This window comes from Uranotaenia lowii, chromosome 3 (genome assembly GCF_029784155.1).
Source record: "Uranotaenia lowii strain MFRU-FL chromosome 3, ASM2978415v1, whole genome shotgun sequence".
NCBI lineage: Eukaryota > Metazoa > Arthropoda > Insecta > Diptera > Culicidae > Uranotaenia > Uranotaenia lowii.
This window is the reverse complement of record NC_073693.1, coordinates 215,111,890-215,131,915: the sequence shown is the minus strand read 5'-3', so window position 1 is coordinate 215,131,915 and position 20,026 is coordinate 215,111,890. Positions and strand designations below refer to the sequence as shown.

Genomic DNA, 20,026 nt, shown 5'->3' with positions numbered 1-20,026 from the left:
CGCGCTGGTTGGTGGTGCGCTAGGAAATGTCAGGTGGTCCTCCTTCGTTGCTCACTAAGGCGCTTCCTCGTATAGTACGCGCTTTTATCAAAGATCCCTACTAAACTAGGCAGCCCAGGTTATGCTGGTTACACTCTCCTCCGGCTCGGGTTGAAAAAATATTAGCACGCTAATATTTTTTCATATTACCACTTTTCTGAGACGCCGATTTAAAGTGTACCTCTGAACCAGACACTTGACAGACCGAAATTGACATCGCACAAGTTTTTTTTAACGATAAGTTGTTCGCAAAGTTATCCTAATCCCATAAAAGGTCCCGAGAAGCTGACTCGAGAAGAGAACCAATTCTTTAGCGTTTACATGGGTCGGGGTCATAAGGTATCATCATTGACTAGGTCAACTCCACGCTGTTTAAAGGCCTCGGCCTGTTACTGACCATCAACGTCTTCGACTCCGGTCTCCAGCAACCCACTTCAGCTACTTACTAACCTAGATTCGTGAGAATCTCCAAAAATAGGTTTATAACGCCATTCATAACATAATAAAAATCTATAACATTTAGTCTAAAAAACAATAACCATGCACCAAATAATTTAAATTCGCGATACAAATAAATTAACATCAAATGAGAAGCAAAGAAAATTTAAAACTACATAAATTAAAACTATAAATAAATAAATAACATAGAAATTTAAGCCACAGCAATACACGGTGAATTCAAATTCAGATTTTAGTACGGCTTGAAATGTTTCGATATACGTTTGAAATATTTCTATTTGGGAACCCGGGGTAATTTTGCTGCGTGGGAACGTGTGTGGGTTGACTAAATCTGTCAATATCAATATCAAAACAAACCGAGAGATTATCCTTGATTGCTTTTTAGTTGGTTGTTTCTGAAGTGTGGTTCGCAGCTTCTTGCATCGTGGAAAAAAAACGGGTTCGGCACGCATGGCGTCATTATCAACGTGGTTCTCGGAAGTTGGAATTGGTCCGATTCCATCCAGGAATATTTTACCGGGAAGCATGCCCTCCTTGGCGAATCGGGAACATGGAAGAGTTGGAAGGTAAGTATTTCTTTTCGGTAGTTCTTTCATTTCATTGGAAAATGAGGTGGGTTTACAGTGTGTTACAATTGAGTAGCGACTTTTCTAAAAATGGAAGATTTCTTTGAAACTGCATTTTTTTTTTGAATTCCTAACAGTTCTGCAATGCAAACCGCAAAGGGTCTGGATCCACAATATGGGTGTGTTACGAAAAGAAATGAATTAAAAAGAAATTCCAAGATTTAGTTTGTTTCTTTTGGATTTTCCCAACGCATCTGAATTAACCATTTGTTTCATTTCTGGTTTCATTTTAGGTTATCCTGCTTTTTTAAATCCTGGTTTCCCGAAAGCAAACATTTGTCTGGCGCTCTATTTAAGGATCCATCCATTCATTTAAAAACCCAAGGACCTGGTCATGGTATGACCCTGACCTGAAAAGGAACTTTGGGAGGATTCTGGCAAGGAATTCAAAGTTGGAAAACTTTTCCTTTGGCGTCTGTGAAGGACTTCTGATATGGTTAACTTTTAACCGTTACTCGCCAACGCCAACCCAACAAAAGGAATAACCCAAAAGATAGCTAGGTAAGTGAGTGTTGTTGATGTTTTTTTTATCTGACTTGCTTTTGACACGGTTTGGACATGATCTATCGAAATTTTGAATTTCACTGATAGCTTCAAGAGTAACAAGTTTCTCGATAAGTGGGGAAACATTGATTATGTCTCTTGTATACATTATTTTCTCCTACAACGTCTTGTCCTGGAGTGTTATCTGGTCTATCTATGAGACTGGTCTATCTCAGATTGGCTAGATAGGATGTAGTTTCAATGGTCGATTATTACCGACTTTTTTTTTAACTTGTTTCTATTTATATTGCCAATGTTTATTTGTTGGGACCCTACATTGAGTCCAACTGATGGCAGAGGTGCGACCGAAGATGACGTGACAGCAAGGCAGGCTTGTTTTATCGCACGAATATGTAGACTAAACCAATGTGTGTCTACAAAGCATTTTCATCTTACCAAGATTTTTCAAGACTAAAAAAAAAAGAATCAGGGTCTTAAATCGGCTGCCGAAAATATTCCAAGGGGCTTCCCCGTAAGGTCGGAAACTCCATATGAACTTGTTCCGTGCTTAGAACTGATAACACATGGAACGTATTGTGGCCCGAGCTTAGCATTAAAGTACTGGTTGGCTGCTGATTGCCGAAATGCTCGTTTAAAAACCCGTTGACCAATATTGAACGACGGTGAATACCGCTTATGTCGCAAATCGTACCTTTTTTTTGTGTTTTCATAACTTTTCTTAAGATTTTGGGTCACAAGCTCGTACGTACGACTGCATACAGCTTTCAGTTTATTTATGCGTTCCGTCTCCTCGATCTCTTTTCCCAATTCCCATCTATGATCGGAGCCGTGCGTTGTTATCTCGTGACCGAAGATGATTCTGTGGGGAGTGAATTTCGTCGTACTGTGCACAGTGTTGTTGAGCACAAATCCGATTTCTGAAATTCTTGCATCCCATTGACGTTGGTCTAGTCTTGCATAAGACCGAATCATGGAGTTTATGGTTCTGTTTAACCGCTCCGCTGGGTTAGCTTGACTTCGATGTCTCGCATTGGCCCAGTGTTGAATTTCATGTTTCCTCAGCAGGTCTTGAAACTCCTTCGACATAAATGTGGACGCGTTGTCGGAAATAATGAATTGCGGAACTGCTAACTTGCGAAACCACTGTTCTTCCAGAATATTGCACAGACTAGAACTAGAAATCTTCTTCACCGGTACAAGCAAGGAATATTTAGAAAATAAGTCCATGACTACTAATAAATGTGCGTTTCCCTGCTTGCTCCGGGGAAGTGACTGAATATAGTCCATGCAAATAATCTGGAAGGGCTTGGTGGCTACGCGCTGCTTTCCCATTTCTGGGGTGGAAGCAACTGTTGAGTGTTTTATTATTTTACATGTATCGCAGTTAGTTATGAACCTTTTAACATCTGCATGCATTCTTGGCCAGTAAAACCTGCGCTTTATTTTCTCCAAGCACTTTTCATAGCCGATGTGAAAGTTGTCGTCATGCTCCTCTCGAATAATACGTGGGCGAGAAGACTTAGGTACACATTCTTTCCACTCAAATCGGTAGTCGAGCACATCCGATCGAGCGGAGACAAATTTGTACAATTTTGATGAGTCGATCTTGAAGTCCATGTACTTCTCCGGATCCGACTCAACAGCTTTGTACAGATTTGCATACCATCGGTCTTCTTCCACATCAACAGCTTCTACGGACCTGGATAAAGCGTCCGGAACGACATTATCTTTGCCCTTCCGGTGCTTGACCTCCATGTCGTATTGCTGCAATGTGATGCTCCACCTACTGAGCCTGGACGACGACTTCCACTTGGCTTTCAATATGAAAGTAAGAGCTGAAGAGTCGGTCACAAGAGTAAATCGCCTTCCCTCTATATAGCCCCGGAATTTTTCTATACAGCGGAGGGCGGCTAGGCCTTCCTTCTCCGCTGCATGGTAATTAAGTTCAGCTCCTTTTAATTTTTCAGAATGGTAGGCTATCACACGCTCCTCCCCATTCTGAATTTGTGTTAAGATTCCGGCTATGGCTACGTCGCTAGCGTCGGTCTGTACACTGAAAGGGAGTGAAAAATCTGGGTTGGCCATCACTGGAGCTGTGATCAGCATCTCCTTGATGGCCTGAAATGAATTATCTGCTGCATTGTTCCACTGGACCCTCTTGGGTTTGCCTTTCAGCAAATCCGTCAGTGGTCCAGTGAGCTCGCTGAATCTGTCGATGAACCTACGGTAATAGTTCACCATACCGAGGAATCGACGCAGGGACCTCACCGACTTCGGGACCTCATACCCCAGGATCGCTTGAACGCGATCCGGGTTAGGTCGCAATCCTTCGCGGGATAGAATATAGCCCAAGTAGGGCAGTTCACTGCAGCAGAAATTCGATTTCCCCAGATTTATGCTTAGGTTAGCTGTTCTCAACCTTTGAGCCAGATCAGTAAGGCGTTGGATATGCTCCTCGAATGTGTTGCTCGCCACCACTATATCGTCGAGGTAGACGAAAATGTGGGGTTCAAGAGCACCATATCCGAGAACCATATCCATAACCTTACTAAGTGTACTGGGACTATTGACGAGGCCGAAGGGAAGGGACGAAAATTGGAACAAGCCTTTACCCGGAATCGAGAATGCTGTATATTTACGGCTGCTTTGCTCCAAAGGTATTTGCAGAAAGGCTTGCGTCAAATCTATAGTTGACAAATACTTAAATTGTCCCAAGTGACTTAAAATACGATTCTGGTGGGGCAGTGGGTAAGCGTCACGCTTAGTCCGTTCGTTTAAAAGTCGCGCGTCGAGGCACAACCTTACCTCCTCCGTGTTCCTTTTTGTTACAGGGACAACTGGTAGGGCCCAATCTGAAGTCGATTTCTCAATAACTCCATCCTCGAGCATTTTATCTACCGCCCGATAAATCTTTGCTTGAATTGTTGGACTCCACGGGTATGGGTTTTTTCGTATGGGTCCGGCATTAGTAAACTCTTCCTTCAGCTCAATTTTATGTTCAAGCAAGTGTGTTTTACCCAAGAGCCCCGTACTTGCCACTAGAAACATATTCTTTACTTTCTCTAACTCCACGGTTTGTTCCTTACTAATTTTGTGTTCCAATTTTAGGGTTTCCTGAATCTGGTCAACGACATCGATTGGATTTTCGACAACCGGCTTGATGTTAAACTTTTGCCAGAAGTCAATTCCCAGGATGCATTTCCTATTAAGGTCGGGTGCGATAACGACAGGTAAGACTTTAGTTTTATTATTAAATGTTATTGGTACTACACATTCCCCTGCGACTTTCAAATCTTGCCCTGATGCTGTTTTTAGATTTAATTTGGATGCTTCTAATTTTAATCTTAATGAATCTATCAATTTGATACCTCCTGCACCTAAAATGGTTTTAGATGCACCACTATCTAACAGTCCGATTACCGAAATTCCCATAATGTCGATTTTCGCGAATGGTCTGGGGTCATCGCTTAAGGTGATGAGAACAGTAGCGATCTCCTCACCCTCAACTATGCCTCCACCCACTCGCGAATAGCCGAGATTATGAAGAATTTCCGGTATATCAGATTTTTGAGGTCTTGTGGAGCTCCCAACAAGACTGGCTCGCCTCAAGGAGCAGCCTTTTTCCCGTTTTTTAAACGACAGTACGGGCACTCGGGCGAAGAGAAACCAGGAAAACCGCAAGTTTTACAAAATAGTACCAATTGCTCGCGACAGGTTTCGAAAGAGTGTCCTTCAACATGACAGTTAAAACATACATTCCGTTTTAAAGGAATGTATGCATTAACAACCCGTTGGAGGGCACTGTTTCCGCTGGGCCCTGCCACAGGCTCTGGTCCATTTTGTAAAGCATAACGGTTAGGGTTTCCTTCGTCCCTTGTCTTGTAAGCATTTTGTTTTCCAATGTAGCCATCCTTATTTTTCCAAAATTCTTTCCCATGTGCCGTGTTCCTCTTTCCTTGTGGTTTTAAATTCCTGTCTATGTTATTGTCGTTTTGGTTTAGATATTCATTTCTGAAACTTTTCTCGTAACTGTTATTGTTTTCCCTATATTCATTTTCATATTCCACTTCTTCAACTGGCGTACTTCTATAGTCTCGCCTGGTGTCTCTATTTCTGTAAATTTGCCAATTTATGGCGTCGAATTTCTTTCCAAACTCTTTCATTTCGGGAATATTTTTAACATTCGCGGAGAGAAGCGCAGTTCTGAAGTCTTCCCGAGTATTTCGAAACAGACAGTCGAACTTTCGACGCTCATCCCAAGGGTTTAGCATTCCACGGAAGATTCTGATCATGTCCATATAATAGTCGTGAAATTTTTCCTTAGTACCTTGCTTTCTGCTGGTGGCCTGTCTTTCGTAGACATAGTCCGCGTCGTATGGGACAAATTCAGATTTCAGTTCTGAGACTAAATTATCCCACGAAACCAGCTCGCCTAGGCTATTCACATCCATAAGCCAAGATCTAGCTTTATGAGTGAATAGATAATGGGCGTTGCGGAAAAGTTCTTCCCTGGAACAGTTTTCTGAACGAGCCATGAACTCGACATCGTTCAGAAACTCGTTCAACCTACGGCCATTATCCATCCCATCATAACTAATCTTCCACTTATGGATGGGAAGCCGCTTCGCATGTGTCATGCTCATGTCAGCTACTTTGTGAGTTTGAATGTTTCTTTCTGACATTTTGATAGTGTCCTTTCCAGGCTCGTCTCGTATAGAGCTGAGAGAATTTTGGACAGAACTATTTCTCTGTTTTAACCAGTCCAAAAAGTCCTCTGGTTTGTGCTGAGTTTTTTCATTTGTTGGGGCAATTGGTTCTTCAAAATTGTTAGTATTCTGTATCGTTTTGTATTGTGATTCATTTCGCTGACTTGATTGATTGGCCTCAAGGATTTGTATGCGCTGAAGCAATTGCGTTACAGTTTGCATTAGCTTTTTATTTTCTGTTACTAGCATTTCAATTTTGTTGTTTGCTTCTGCACTTGGATCGATGCGATTCAAGGTATCTGGTGCACGTTGATCTGCAACTTCCTGATCATTAATATTTTTATTTCTTGCGGAGGCCGAATTTGGATATTCATGAATTTCCTGATTGGCATTTTCACGCAATTGATTAAGGCTAGAATTGACGATGTCTAACTCGGCCTGTCTCACTTCCGGAAAAGGCGAGGTAAGTGAAAAGTATGTCCCAAGTAACTTTACGCAGTCTGAAGCTATTTCAGCCAAATCATCCACATAGTCTTTGACGTTCGTTCCGGCTCTCAGCCGTTCCAACCGGAAGACTATGTGAATTAACCTGGTTTTAAAAGTTTGACTTGGTGCAGTTTTCCTTCCTCGCTTTTCCAAATGAAGTTTCATACCTGTCACTTTATCCCTGCATATCTCTAATTCCTCATCAATTGTAGTGCTGGTAAATACAAATTCTTTTCTAATATCTGGATTTTCTTTTTCTTGTTTTAGGTGAGACCGGAGTGTGCGTTCGTTGAGCTGTCGCTTTTCCAATCGATCAATGTTGCGAATCGCGAGTTCATAGTCTAACTCATCGATTGCTAAATGTGCACAGTACATGCTATGGTACTGGACATACAAATTAGGCATGTCCATTTTCTAGACTTAAGGTAAACTATTAAATTACGAATTTTTTTATATTCTATTTAAATTACGAATAGATAAAGAAATTATAGAGAAACAACCAACTTAAAGCTGAACTACAAAAACCATTAAAAACTCTAAGAATAAATAAATTAATTCAACAACACTACTAAATTAAAACTATTAAGTAATTGATTAATTAACATCGAAACTAAATTGATTGATTCTAAATAAATACTAAAAATAACAAATTAAAAATTAGATGAAATGTGGAACGGAAATATAAACACTGATTCATATACTAATTAAGATTGAATTTTATAGATTTAAGTTAAGTTTAGTATAGCACGAATATTTCTATCGCGATTTAAATAAATTTTACTCTCCTTTGGTGTTTTTATTTCCCATACAATTCCCACAGCACTCAAAATTTTTCGATTAAAATTTCAAAGAAATTAATATTGTTTCACGGTATTTTTGTTAACGCCACGTGAACTTTAATTTGTTGATTAATGTTACAATTTGTATACATACGGCTTTTTTTTTTTTTTTTAACGCGCTTAAAAAGAATCGAATTTCATCTTAAATTTTTTTTTTGAATCGGATGCTCAGACTACAGCTTTTAAAGTTTTTGATTGATTAATAATGAATTATTTAACGAAAATTGTATCACAGATTGAAAATTATTGCTTGCTTTTATTTTTGTTTGGAAAACGAATATTAAGCAGTAAATTATTATTTAAAGCTTTAAAAGATTAAGATTACTGAATGGCGTTATACCAACAATTTACACTAGTATAAATTGTTGTTGATAATTTAAGTTGAAACTCACGACTGGCTGGTTTCAACTCTTGTGAACTAACCAAGACCCCTATAGAACTATTCAACTTCCGTGTGGTTTCTCCACTAACTTTCGTTGGCTTTTTTTTGTGCTAATGCCAAAAGATCTGCCAAGGTCTCGGGTGTTTTCCCAGAGACTTCCAAAGCAGTTAAAAATTGCGCTCAAAGAGTGTTCCCTTGCACTACCGAAAATATACAAGTATATTTTGAGTTGGGCGCCAGAGTGTAACCATCGGTTCCCCAGACTGCTCAGCCGAGCAAGAACCCCCCTCTAAGCCTCAGGGTCGGCACACTCGAAGATTCGGAACAAGGAAACACCTTAAATGCGCATTAAAGAATTCCCACCTTTATTTCCCTATCTTGGCTTACAATTATGGCCACTAGCACTTTCCCTAGGAATATTGGGTTGTCCTACCTTGTGGATGCTTCTTACAGGCGGGATCAGCCAAGGCATGGGCCTCGGAATGGCTTGTCCAAGACGACGGGTGCCGGAAGGACTCTTGACTATCGGTCACCGGTAAGGTCAACGGTCTCTGCTGGCACTGCTTGCACGGCTTGTCCACCTATGGACGTCTAGGCCGACGATCGCTGAGGGCTGCCTGGTTGCACTACTCCAATTCCGAACACCACGAGGGGGGAATTCTGGTGCAGATGGTCGGCTCCCGCGGTTAAGGTACGGGCGGTCGAAGAGCCAGGCCAGGCACAGCACGGATCCCAAGACGTTCAGCAAATTGGACGGATGCTGGTAATGCTGCCAAACCTGTTAAAGCCCTAGAACGGCCAGCCTGAGTAGACGGATGTTGACAAGGCGGCGGGCTGGAATCAACCGTACAACGGCCAGCACTGGTTGGCGGACACTGGCAAGGCGGCGGGATGGTTTTCTAAGCCAACAATTCGGGGTCCTGGATGTTCGAACGCTCTTCACGACTGCTGAATGGCGTTCACAGGATTGTGTGGCTTCGTCGAGATCTTCCATCCAAAATGAAGCGGATCTTGCATGTGGTCTTTGACCCCGATCTCAGGTCAAAGGCTTTGTGGTACATCCATGGATTCCTCCCATCATGCCCTCTTGTCATTCTTGGTAGTGGTGCTACCAAGACGTACAGCACCATCTATCCGCCAAATACGCTCTCGTTGACCTAATCGCGCTGGTTGGTGGTGCGCTAGGAAATGTCAGGTGGTCCTCCTTCGTTGCTCACTAAGGCGCTTCCTCGTATAGTACGCGCTTTTATCAAAGATCCCTACTAAACTAGGCAGCCCAGGTTATGCTGGTTACATATGATTTCAACTTACTCAAATGAGCATCTCTGGTTTTATGGTTAAAACTACGACTTATTAATTTTGAAACTATGACAATATTCGGGTAAAAAAAGCCATTTACACAAATTTCAATTATATTTAATCGAAATATTTTCACTTCTGAGCTCAAATTTAAACCGCATGCTGCTTCATTACTTATCGAAACCCGTCAATGTATTTATCCAACAATTTTACATATTATTCACTTGAAGTTCCACAAAAATATCAAATTAAAATGTGAATCATAAATCAATCTAAAACAAATAATCCTTTAAAGCACAAATAAGCACATATCTAGACAAATAAAATATAGATTGCTTATCATTATATAAATTTCATAAAAGAGGTTTGCTGAATTGATTCGTCTCTTAATATCTTGTCGAATACTTACAGCGTTTTTTTTTATCTGTGAGTTTTGAAAAACAAGTCAACGACTTAGTAACAAGATTTAACAATTGAACAGTTTTATTAACTCCAGCAGTGAGGTTTACTACAAAAAGCTGACTGACTTTAAAAAATAACCTTGCTCAGTTTTGGAAAAAAAAACTAGCCAACTTTTGAATGTTTCGCCGAAAATTGTGGTGGAGGAACCCAGTGTCTAGTTAAAATGTTAAACTTTGTGATATCATCAATAGTTGAGTAAGGTTTAGGATGAGCCTTTAAAACAGCACCTATACCATCTTCGGTGGCATGCATGTTCCTAAAGGAAAGACTAACGGTAGCAGATCCAGATGTCTGCAAAGTTTGATCGATCAAATTTTCGGTTGCTACATCTGGAAACAATATCATCTATAGTTTTTTTTACAGTTCTTACGCACACTTGCCTACGTATATGGATAAGAAAAGGAAAAAGTTATATTTCATCTAAATGGAGTTAAAAAATGTGTGACCATTTTTGTTTTTTTTATTTTATCCGCGCTTGGGGGGGTGATCACCCCCCCCCCCCCCCCATCAAAAGACATCAAAAGAAAAAAGTTGATGCGGTATGATGCTTGCACGTTGTCTTAGATTTTAATAAGATTTTCGTGAATTAATATAGAATCAGTTATGAAATATGTTATATTATTCCACGCTTTTAAAACCAATCAAATTAAAATTTCAAACATTATCGAGGGTTTCAGACTGTGCAAAAGGGTAAAACAGCTTGATTTTTAGATTTTTACGCCACCATCTAAATGTTTTCAAATATTCTTAGACCCAAACACACATCTTTGAAAACTATACACAAAATGTAAACGCTGCGGTCAATGTTCATCCATTCTCTGGTTGAGGCAAAATGCAGCCTTCTAGACGAATGATTATTCCTAAAAAAGGAATGTCCATCAACAGGGGGATTCTTGGTTGGAAATTAAAGCTTAAAAATTCTACATCCGTTGTCTCATTTCAGTAACCCCGCAGCTGGGTTTGCCGTTTAGAGTGATCTGAAAATCGGAAATAAAACATAATCAACTACTCTACATTTTTTTTCCAAAAATGCGTAGCAACCTCTGGTTTATATTCAAATTTAGTTTTGTTTTTCTGGAAGGCCGGATTATTATGAACAATTTATACAGGAAAATTTTAAAAACTATTACTTTGATCGTGTATTTATAACTTCAACAATCCCTGTTCACATGACTATTTCCTGAACTTAAACAAATTTTCTTATGTTTACATACAGAGATAACGAGCGCCTCCGCTCTTCATCTCTGCGCTCTCCTCGCCTACTGACTGCAAAAGTCAGTAAACCTTCTATTTAAAAAACCTTGCATGCGCGTAAGAATTAACCTTTTTATTAATGCAGCATTCTATCATGTTTGGTGAGGACCAAAACATTACTATCCTTTCAAATAATCCAGCTTATAATTCTCAAACCCTTGATTTTTAACATTTCAATAGTAAAAGAATATTCTCAGGCAAATTTTCAAACATCTTGTAAGTAAAACATTAGAGATGTACCAAATAGTGATATTCGGCGAACGGCCGAATACCGAATATTGACCTTTTCAACTATTTGGCCAAACGAATATTCGGTCAAATATTCTATTTAATTTTTAATGAAAAAAAAAACAAAAGCTTTTGCTTCAATTTCCTTCTTTTTCCGTATTAATTCCCCTCATGTTTTTGAGTCGATTATTTTCAATCAGATGTTATTATCAGATGATGTATTATAAGATTTTTTCAAGATGGGGTCTCTCTGGTTTTTAAAATGTTACCAATAACTGAAAGAACAAGACATCAGATGACTTGTCGCTTCTAGGGCGTTTATCACCAAAGAGATTGGGTTCCTATGAAATCTTGAACAAAAAATGTCGAAACAGGTGCCAATCAATTTAAAATTGTTTATTTGATAACGAATTAGTCTAAGGTCGAATTTGAGCAAGATACCTCAAAATAGTTGTTAAGACAAGATGATTTTAACCTTAAGCATACCATATTTTCAACCACGTGTATGCACATGGTCAGGCATTCAGAACGATTTTTGAAAAACAATTTAAAAAAAGGGCAAAATTTATGTTTATGTTGTAATTTTTCAAAAAAATTTATTGAACATACTACCTAAAATATTTTAAATTGAAATTTTAGTTTTATATTTGATTCAGCAAATAATTGAAATAAACACGATCGAAATTCGGGAAGTTTTAAACAATATCTGGACATCCCGACCAGATTTAACTTATCTCGAATCTCTATAGGATTTCTGGGTAAGCCTGAATATATCCAGAAAATCTGGAAAAAAAGCCATAATCAAGGTATAAAGCGATACTCGTCAGCATTATCTTGTATTCTCTACTGTGATAAATACTCCCAAGTAACACAGATCAAGCTAACTAGCATTTCGATGTTTTATTATGGTTTTATTATGGCTTTTTTTGTGCAGCTCGTTTTGTGACGGTTTTATTATGGTCATGCAAAATGCTTATATTTTTGAATCGACCATTTGTTTTCAGATAGTTTTGAAAACGCTCATAAATCTTTCATTAAACATACTGTTTTAGTTATTTAGAAAGAGTTAGGAATGCTACGTTTAAACTATAATAAAACACAAACTTAGAAGTTTGCTCCAAGTTTTTTTTTGCATGTTCTATAATAGCACTCAGTGCCTGATTATTAAACTGCCATAAAACTTTGTGACAGTTCTCGATCAAGATGTCAAAACAGGACACGCTCAGATTAGATAGCACATATTTGAATTGGAATCCCCATTTTACACATTTTTGATAAGTTCTGTGTGTTGATTTTGAGTTAAAATAATAAAAAATTATAAAAATCTATGAAAACTTCGAATTACCGGAAGTGGAATGAATAACTCTACCATATGAGTATTGAGTGAAAGAATTCAAATAGGAGGAACAAAATTTGTTGCTTGACGCCATCATAAATACAAGATGGGGGCTTCCGCTTTTATTTTCAAAGCTGTAAATAACTGAAAATATCATGAAACCTTCCTAATATTGTTATTAGGTGAAAGTAATAAACGAGTAGAAGTCGAATTTCGTTGTTCGTCGCCATCTTAAATTCCAAGATGGCGGCTCCCACTCAACTTGAAAATACTGTAAATGACTGAAAATCGCCTCAAACCCTTACAATATTGGTATTAGTTGAAAGAGATGAACCAGTAAAAGTCAAAGTTCGTTATTTGACGCCATCCAAATTCAAGATGGCGGTTTCCGCTGAACTTTAAAATGTTGTATATGACTTATAATCGTATGAAACCCAAACAATATTGGTATTGGGTGAAAGGGCTAAACGAGTAGTAGTCGATATTCTCTTTTCGCTTTACTCTGAAATGCTGTAAGTGATTCAAAATCGCACAAAACAACCACAATACAGACCCCGATCGTTTTTGGCAACATTCGATTTTGGCAACATCCGATTTTGGCACATATCCCTAAATCAAACAAATAACAGAAACAACATTACCTTATAGTTTTCGCTATAATAAGACCAATACAATTTAGACATATTAGCATGATAGACATAACACAATTACATAAATTAGGCTTGCCAGATACTTTCAGGAAAAAGCGGGACATTTCACGAAAAAAAGCGGGACATAGCCGAAAAAAGCGGGACATTTGAAAAACCTTTTTTTGTCCTTAAAAAATTGTTTAACCAAACATTATCCAAAGTTGTTCATAAAAAGTACACTAAGGTTTGGTTTTGTTCAGATTTTTTACATGACTTTTATTTTCCCTAGTTTTTGCCATTAGCACGATTAATTTCCACGGTTCTCGCGATTTAACACGTTATTTGAGAGAAAATATTTCCAAACCGTTGTGTTATAACAAATATAGTTCAAATTTGATTCAAAAATTTGAAAAGTCAAGAAAATTTCCATCATTTTATACTTTGGACAATTGAGTCTAAAAGGTGGTGCATAATATGAGGCTGTTTAATTAAGATTCCGGCGAAAAATTAAGATCTTTAATAACTAAGCAATTTAAACAATATTTTCTTCCATCCAAAGTTTTTTACATTATTGCATTGGTTGAACTTGCTCCAAGAATGGTTAACTGAATCAGAAACTTTCCGTTATGCTAAGAACATTTGAGTTATTCAGGATTGTCTTATATGAAATATAAAAAATGCGGCCTATTTAAGGGAAAAATGTTTTGAAAGCTTTTCTGTGTTGAACCAATGAATTCAAATGGAGGCTAAAATTTGATTTTTTTTTCTAGTATAAGTCAGTGAACTTTGTAAAAGTTTTCCAAGAAAAAAAAGCGGGACATTTTGAGTAAAAAGCGGGACAGCGGGACATTCAACCAAAAAGCGAGACATGTCCCGCTTTTGCGGGACGGATGGCAACCCTAACATAAATAGCAAATATGGCAAAAAACAAAAACTATCGACAAAACGCGAAAAGTGCTAAATGCATCAAAAACATGATAAAAAATGAAGTACTAAGTAAAAACAAAGTAAGGAAAAAAATCGTTCGATTTTGACAATACAAAATGTTCGAGCGGGTTGCCAAAAACAATCAGGGTCTGGTTCTTCTAGTTTATCCCTTTCAACGAATACCAATACTGTAAAGCTTTCGTGCGGTTTTTAGTCATTTGCAGAATTTTAAAACTCAGTGGAAGCCGCCATCTTGGATTTCAAGATGTCGTTTGATAGAAAACTTCGACTTCTACTCGTTTGGTCCTTTCACACAATGTCCATATTGTGGGAGTTTCGTGCGATTTTCAGTGTTTAACAGCATTTCAAAGTTCAGTGAAAGCCGCCATTTTGGGTTTCAAGATGCACCTGATAGCGAAATTTGACTTCTTCTAGGTGTGCCCTTTAGCCAATACTCATATTGAGGGGGGTTTCAGTTATTTACAGCATTTTAAGGTTCAGCGAAAGTCGCCATCTTGGATTTCAAGATGATCTGATAGAGAAATTCCACTTAAACTGATTTAGCCATTTTACCGAATGACCATACTGTGGGAATTTCAAGTAACTTCCAATGATTTCAATCATTTTATAGTTCAGTGGAAGCCGCAATCTTGGATTTCAAGATGACGCCTGATAGCGAAATTTGTATTCTACTCGTTGATCCTTTTCAACTTATACCCATATTGTGGGAGTTTCATGCGATTGTTAGTGATTAACAGCATTTTGAAGATCAGTGGAAGCCGCTATCTTGGATTTCAAGTTGACGTCCGATAGCGAAATTCGACTTCTTCTAGTCTATCTTGGATTTCAAGATGGCGTTGAAAAGAAAAAAATCGGCTTCTTCTAGTTTAGCCCTTTCAAACAACAAAAACACTGGCAAGTCGTTATTATTCTAGATCTTGTATAATTTGTTATTGATTCGTGTTTAATTCGAAACAGGAATCCAATTTAAGTCTAAAAGTTTAGATTTCGGTTTGCTTCTATGCGCACAGAGATAAGAAAAATAAATCATAACTACTTACACTGATCAATAAACTTTTTTTAAAAAAAGACATACACCGTCTTAGCCGATTTAGGCTTTACAGACCGAATAAATGACGTGGACAACTTAAGATTAACATTAAACACCCAGTACCAAGATGGGAATCGAACCCATGCCATCAGTGGACCAGCGATTACCGTCTTATCACGCTAACCACTCGACCACGGAGGACGTAAACTGCTTTGCAAAGCCAGGAAACTTATTGATTTATAAAACTTTTGCTAAAATATTTCATCAAGTATCAATTCTCTAGCATGCAAAGTCTGCCATTTTCAAATACTTTTCAAAAGATTCAAATTTTTTATTTTGGTTATAAATTTTTTCATGAAATGCTTAGCTGCTTGTCATGTTTGCATAAAACGAAGCTTAAGAATAGTCAAAACCAAAAATCAGAGACCAATTTTATATCAAGGTGAATTGAATTTTCTGGATGATTTAATGTGCGAAAATTCTTTCTTCCATACAAAATTGAAAGACGTTGAGCTAACTCAGGAATCAACGAAATCATCTAAAATTTTGCACTAATGCTTGGTGACCTAAAAGGCATCGAAAAAAAAAAATAGGGGGGCAAAAAGTAATTTTTTACAGCGGTCCAGTTTCTAAACTGCTCATTTAAAATCGTGCTTAGACAAAATGGGACACCCTATAGGTGTATATCAACACGTTCTTATAAGTTTAGGAGAGACTACTAGCGATCAAGAGATAGTTTTTTTTATAGAAAAGGTAAACGAAAGCAAGCCTTTATTTACCTAACTTCACATACATACTTATTACAGCTGGCCTGAAGTGTGTAAGAAATGGGAGGCCAGCTGCTGCAGAGCGGTGGAAGGTAAAAGACCCGAATTCTACACAAATGCATGTATAATTTTTCCCTTAAAAAAACAAGACATTTCCAAAACGTGTTCGTGAAATATTTACTTTTGATCTTAAAATCGCAAAAAACTATGAACAACAAAAACAAATGAAATCGTTGGACGTACTTTTTATTCTCATGCCAGCAAATCGTGGCCTACAGCATAGCATCCTTGTCTTCTAAGCCAAAAGTCATGAGATCGAAACCCAGTCGTGGAGTATCCTGGCACACATAGTAAAATGCAGTTGGGCGGTTTTAGCATTAGTGAAATGCTAGCAGGGTATACCTTGGAGTTGTACGCCTCAATGATGCAACACATGCATGTGGGTGGATCTTTTCAAAGGGAACTTGGATTGCACTTGGAGATCCTACCTAGACAGGCGTGAGCTCGCAGTGCAACCGGTAAACAACTGCAACTTCAACCAATAGTGCAGGGGTGTCAAGTAGCATAGCAAAGTGAAAATAATAACGCGGGATAACACCACAATAGATCAACTAAATAGTCGCAGTGGACTCTCTCCCCAACAGGAAAAAAACCCATTTATTAATGTGATATTGGTTTTAAAGCATAGAACTCTTACTTCTATTTTTCATGTAGTTCTTCCGTTTTTGAAGCTTTTTGAAAGTGTCCGAACTGTTCAATGACCACCGTCAAGTGAAAAGATAGAAACTTTTATTTGTAACTTTGAAAGTTAAAATAAATAAATGTAAAAATGTGGTGTTTGTATAGCTGAATTACTATGTATGCACGATATTTTTTGTACCTTTCCACTCCAAGTGGACACTCTGTTTAATTATTCTTTTAACAAACAAACATTCATTAATCAAATCAGATTATCAAAATATAAATCCTTTTGAATATGATTCAATGGATTCTTTATGGAGTTCAGAGATAAGCGCCCAAAATTTTTATAAATCGCCGTGTCAATTAATAATGAGTTGATGATAGGTCGATATTGAAATCAATCTTCCCAGCAAACGATGAAGATGATGGGTGAGAAACATTTTTGGAAATCCATTCCGTGTTGTGTAACGAAATTTGGCACATCGCAAACGTTTCTCGTTAATTGCACTATCATCGATCGCTTTCCAAAAAGAGAGCCCACACAAAAAGTGCAATTCGTTCATTCGGTTTTCGTATCAGGCAGATCAGTTTTCGTCTTTTCGCCTCAAGAGCTCTCTTTTCCATATCGTTTTCTGTCAGCCAGCCAGCCCACAAGCTAAAGTAAGTGCTTCGAGTTTTCCGTTCGATTATCGCTAAGTAAATTCGTTCATACATACAGAGAGTCGAAGATTGGCGCACTTTCCCTCCAACACATGAATCGAATGTATCTACTCTGTGTGGCCAAGGCGTTCGTTTGTTTGCTTGCTTGCCTGTTGCTCGATGGAATTTGTATTTGTATTTACCACCCCCTAGCATAAATGCGAAAGGTTTCTACTAGGAAGAAATCCTCACCCCATCTCTTTTTGGCCACACCTCGCGGTTTTGTGCATCGAAGGCAGTAATTGGTTATTGGTTCGATCATAAATTTCATTGCACCACAAAGAGAATGCAGTTTCAATTGGAAATAAAACACTGGAAAACGGATATTTCGCATCACTTTTTTGTTGAACAAAGAAAACCGGAGCCGGCTGAATTCAATCGAACAGGTCAAAGACGGAGGTACCTTCATTGCAAACCTACTACCGACTTTTGTTTGCCCTGTGCCGGCGATGTTGGTTTTATTGCCGCTATGAAAATCAAATGAAATGAAATGAAACATATTTTTAATTTTTTTTTATTACTCATCTCTATCCTTCGAGAAAAAAATAAATTCATTTGGTAAAGATTATAAGCTAAATAACTTAAAATAACGACGGAACAAATATAATTTTTTTCTTTGGTTATAACCCCCCCCCTTTCTCTTCGATTTTTCCGAAAACCAAAAAGGGGACGGGGGAAATATATAAAGTTCTAGATATTTTAATGAAAAAATCAATACATCAATAGTATATTGCATGCAAGGTTTGGTCCAAATTGTTCCAATTTTTTTTTTTTCAAAATATGGATTATTCATTAATATCCTCCCCCTCGTAATGTTTAAACTCTAAGTGACAAAAGAAGGGCCTCAAATTTGTTCCAGCCTTATGTAAAAATATACAAAGTAACGTCCTCATATGACCTCCATTTTTTCAGATGTGAATGTTTTCTTCCGTGTCATCGCCTTTTATCCAGGAATTGAACATTGAGAAAGTCATTCTTCTCTAACGTGTCGATGCTATTGTAGAGGATTAGAGTTTTCATAATATTTTGCAATCGTTCCAAGCAATTTACTTAACTGGAAGTTACACTAAACTCATTCAAGATTCAAAGGTTCTTCACTAGCAAAACCGTGATGCATTTTGTTTTTGTTCGAGTACAGTCCAATGAAGGGCTCGATAAAAAAAGTAAAAATAAAAATGAGCATATGGATAAATGATTTAGTTCACTCGGACTTAACGATGATCAAAGGAAACGACGCAGTATTATGCCAACACAGCAAAAAAAAGTAAGGCTGGACGGTGTAATTTCTGGAGATGATGTAGTTTAAGAGATTTCTGTTGTTAAAATGTTGTTGAAATGAGTAATCAACGCAGGTTTTAGTGGTGGAATAGAGTTAATCTTTATTCGCTCTGTTCGTCAAGTCCTTAAATAACTACTTATAACATAAGCGAAAGCTTTTAATATTACTACACTGATGCGATATCTTCACTTATTAATGTTTTCAATTATGTGTGGTAAATATTCTGAGTTAACCACTCAGAATATTTGGCAACACTGCTGCGTAACCACGAACCTAGTTAGAGTTTGCTGACTTCACAGTGTGATTGTTTATTGTTTATTGTTTATTGTTTAAAAACATCAACGGATCACATGTTGATCCTAATGACTACACTATAACTAACAAATTAAAATTAATATCAACATAAAACTACACAATACTAGATACACTAAAAATTTACGGATTTACGGATTTATGGATAACTTTCGTTCCATTAAATAACTCCGGAAGCTTTGCGATTGCAATATCGTGGTTCACCTTATCGAACGCAGCAGAGAGATCTGTGTAAATGGCGTCTGTTTGAGTTTTCTTGGCAAAGCTGTCCTGCACGAACGATGTAAAACTCAGTAGGTTTGTAGTTGTGGATCGTTTAGGCATGAACCCGTGCTGATCGTTCGAGAAGGGATGCTTGCAAAATGAGAAAATTGGATCCAATACAACCAGTTCTAAAAGTTTGGCGATCGCGCATAAAGCGGAGATTCCGCGGTAGTTGCTCACATCTCTCTTATCTCCCTTTTTGTGGACAGGAAACATGTGAGCTTCTTTCCACAATGAGGGAAAGATTCCGCAGTCCAGCGATGATTGAAAGATGTGCCTTATAGGTTTCAGCAGAGATGGCATAAAACGCTTCAAAAAAGTAGCTGGTATGCCGTCCGGGCCCGTAGAAGATGAATTTTTAGAGACCCAGGAAGCCCGTAGATTTGTAGCCACCCTACGTTTCGGAACATGACGATCAATGATGTAGTTGAGAATGTTCGAAAATGTCTCAGGATCGAGCTCAACTTTCCATTCGATGGACTCAAGAACGAGAGATATAGCTTCAAGATCCACGTTCTTGAAATCTTGATAGAAGGATCCCGTTTTCTTCACGGGGGCAAATATCCTTGCGGCATCGAGAGAGACCACTAAGGCTGGGTGATTTGGAACGGCTTTGACAAGGGGAGCGGGTGCTAAGTCAATCGTCGGAATCCTGAAACCTTCGTTAACGAAACAGAGGGTGAGCATACGTCCATTTTCATTCTCGATATTATTTATCTGACGTAAAGTCGCTGTAATAAGGGCGTCTAAGTATACGCTAGAAGATGCCGAGGACGAAGAACGCATAGTAGGGTAAA

The 20,026-nt window shown here is 38.2% G+C and overlaps 1 long non-coding RNA gene across 1 annotated transcript; it reads left to right on the top strand.

Moving 5' to 3' along the window:
- The first annotated feature begins 980 nt into the window (after positions 1 to 980).
- LOC129753158 (uncharacterized) lies at positions 981 to 4,845 on the top strand. The gene is made up of 3 exons (XR_008738911.1): positions 981 to 1,064; positions 1,358 to 1,625; positions 4,737 to 4,845. It is a non-coding gene; the product is annotated as an uncharacterized LOC129753158 (long non-coding RNA).
- Positions 4,846 to 20,026: the final 15,181 nt, after the last annotated feature.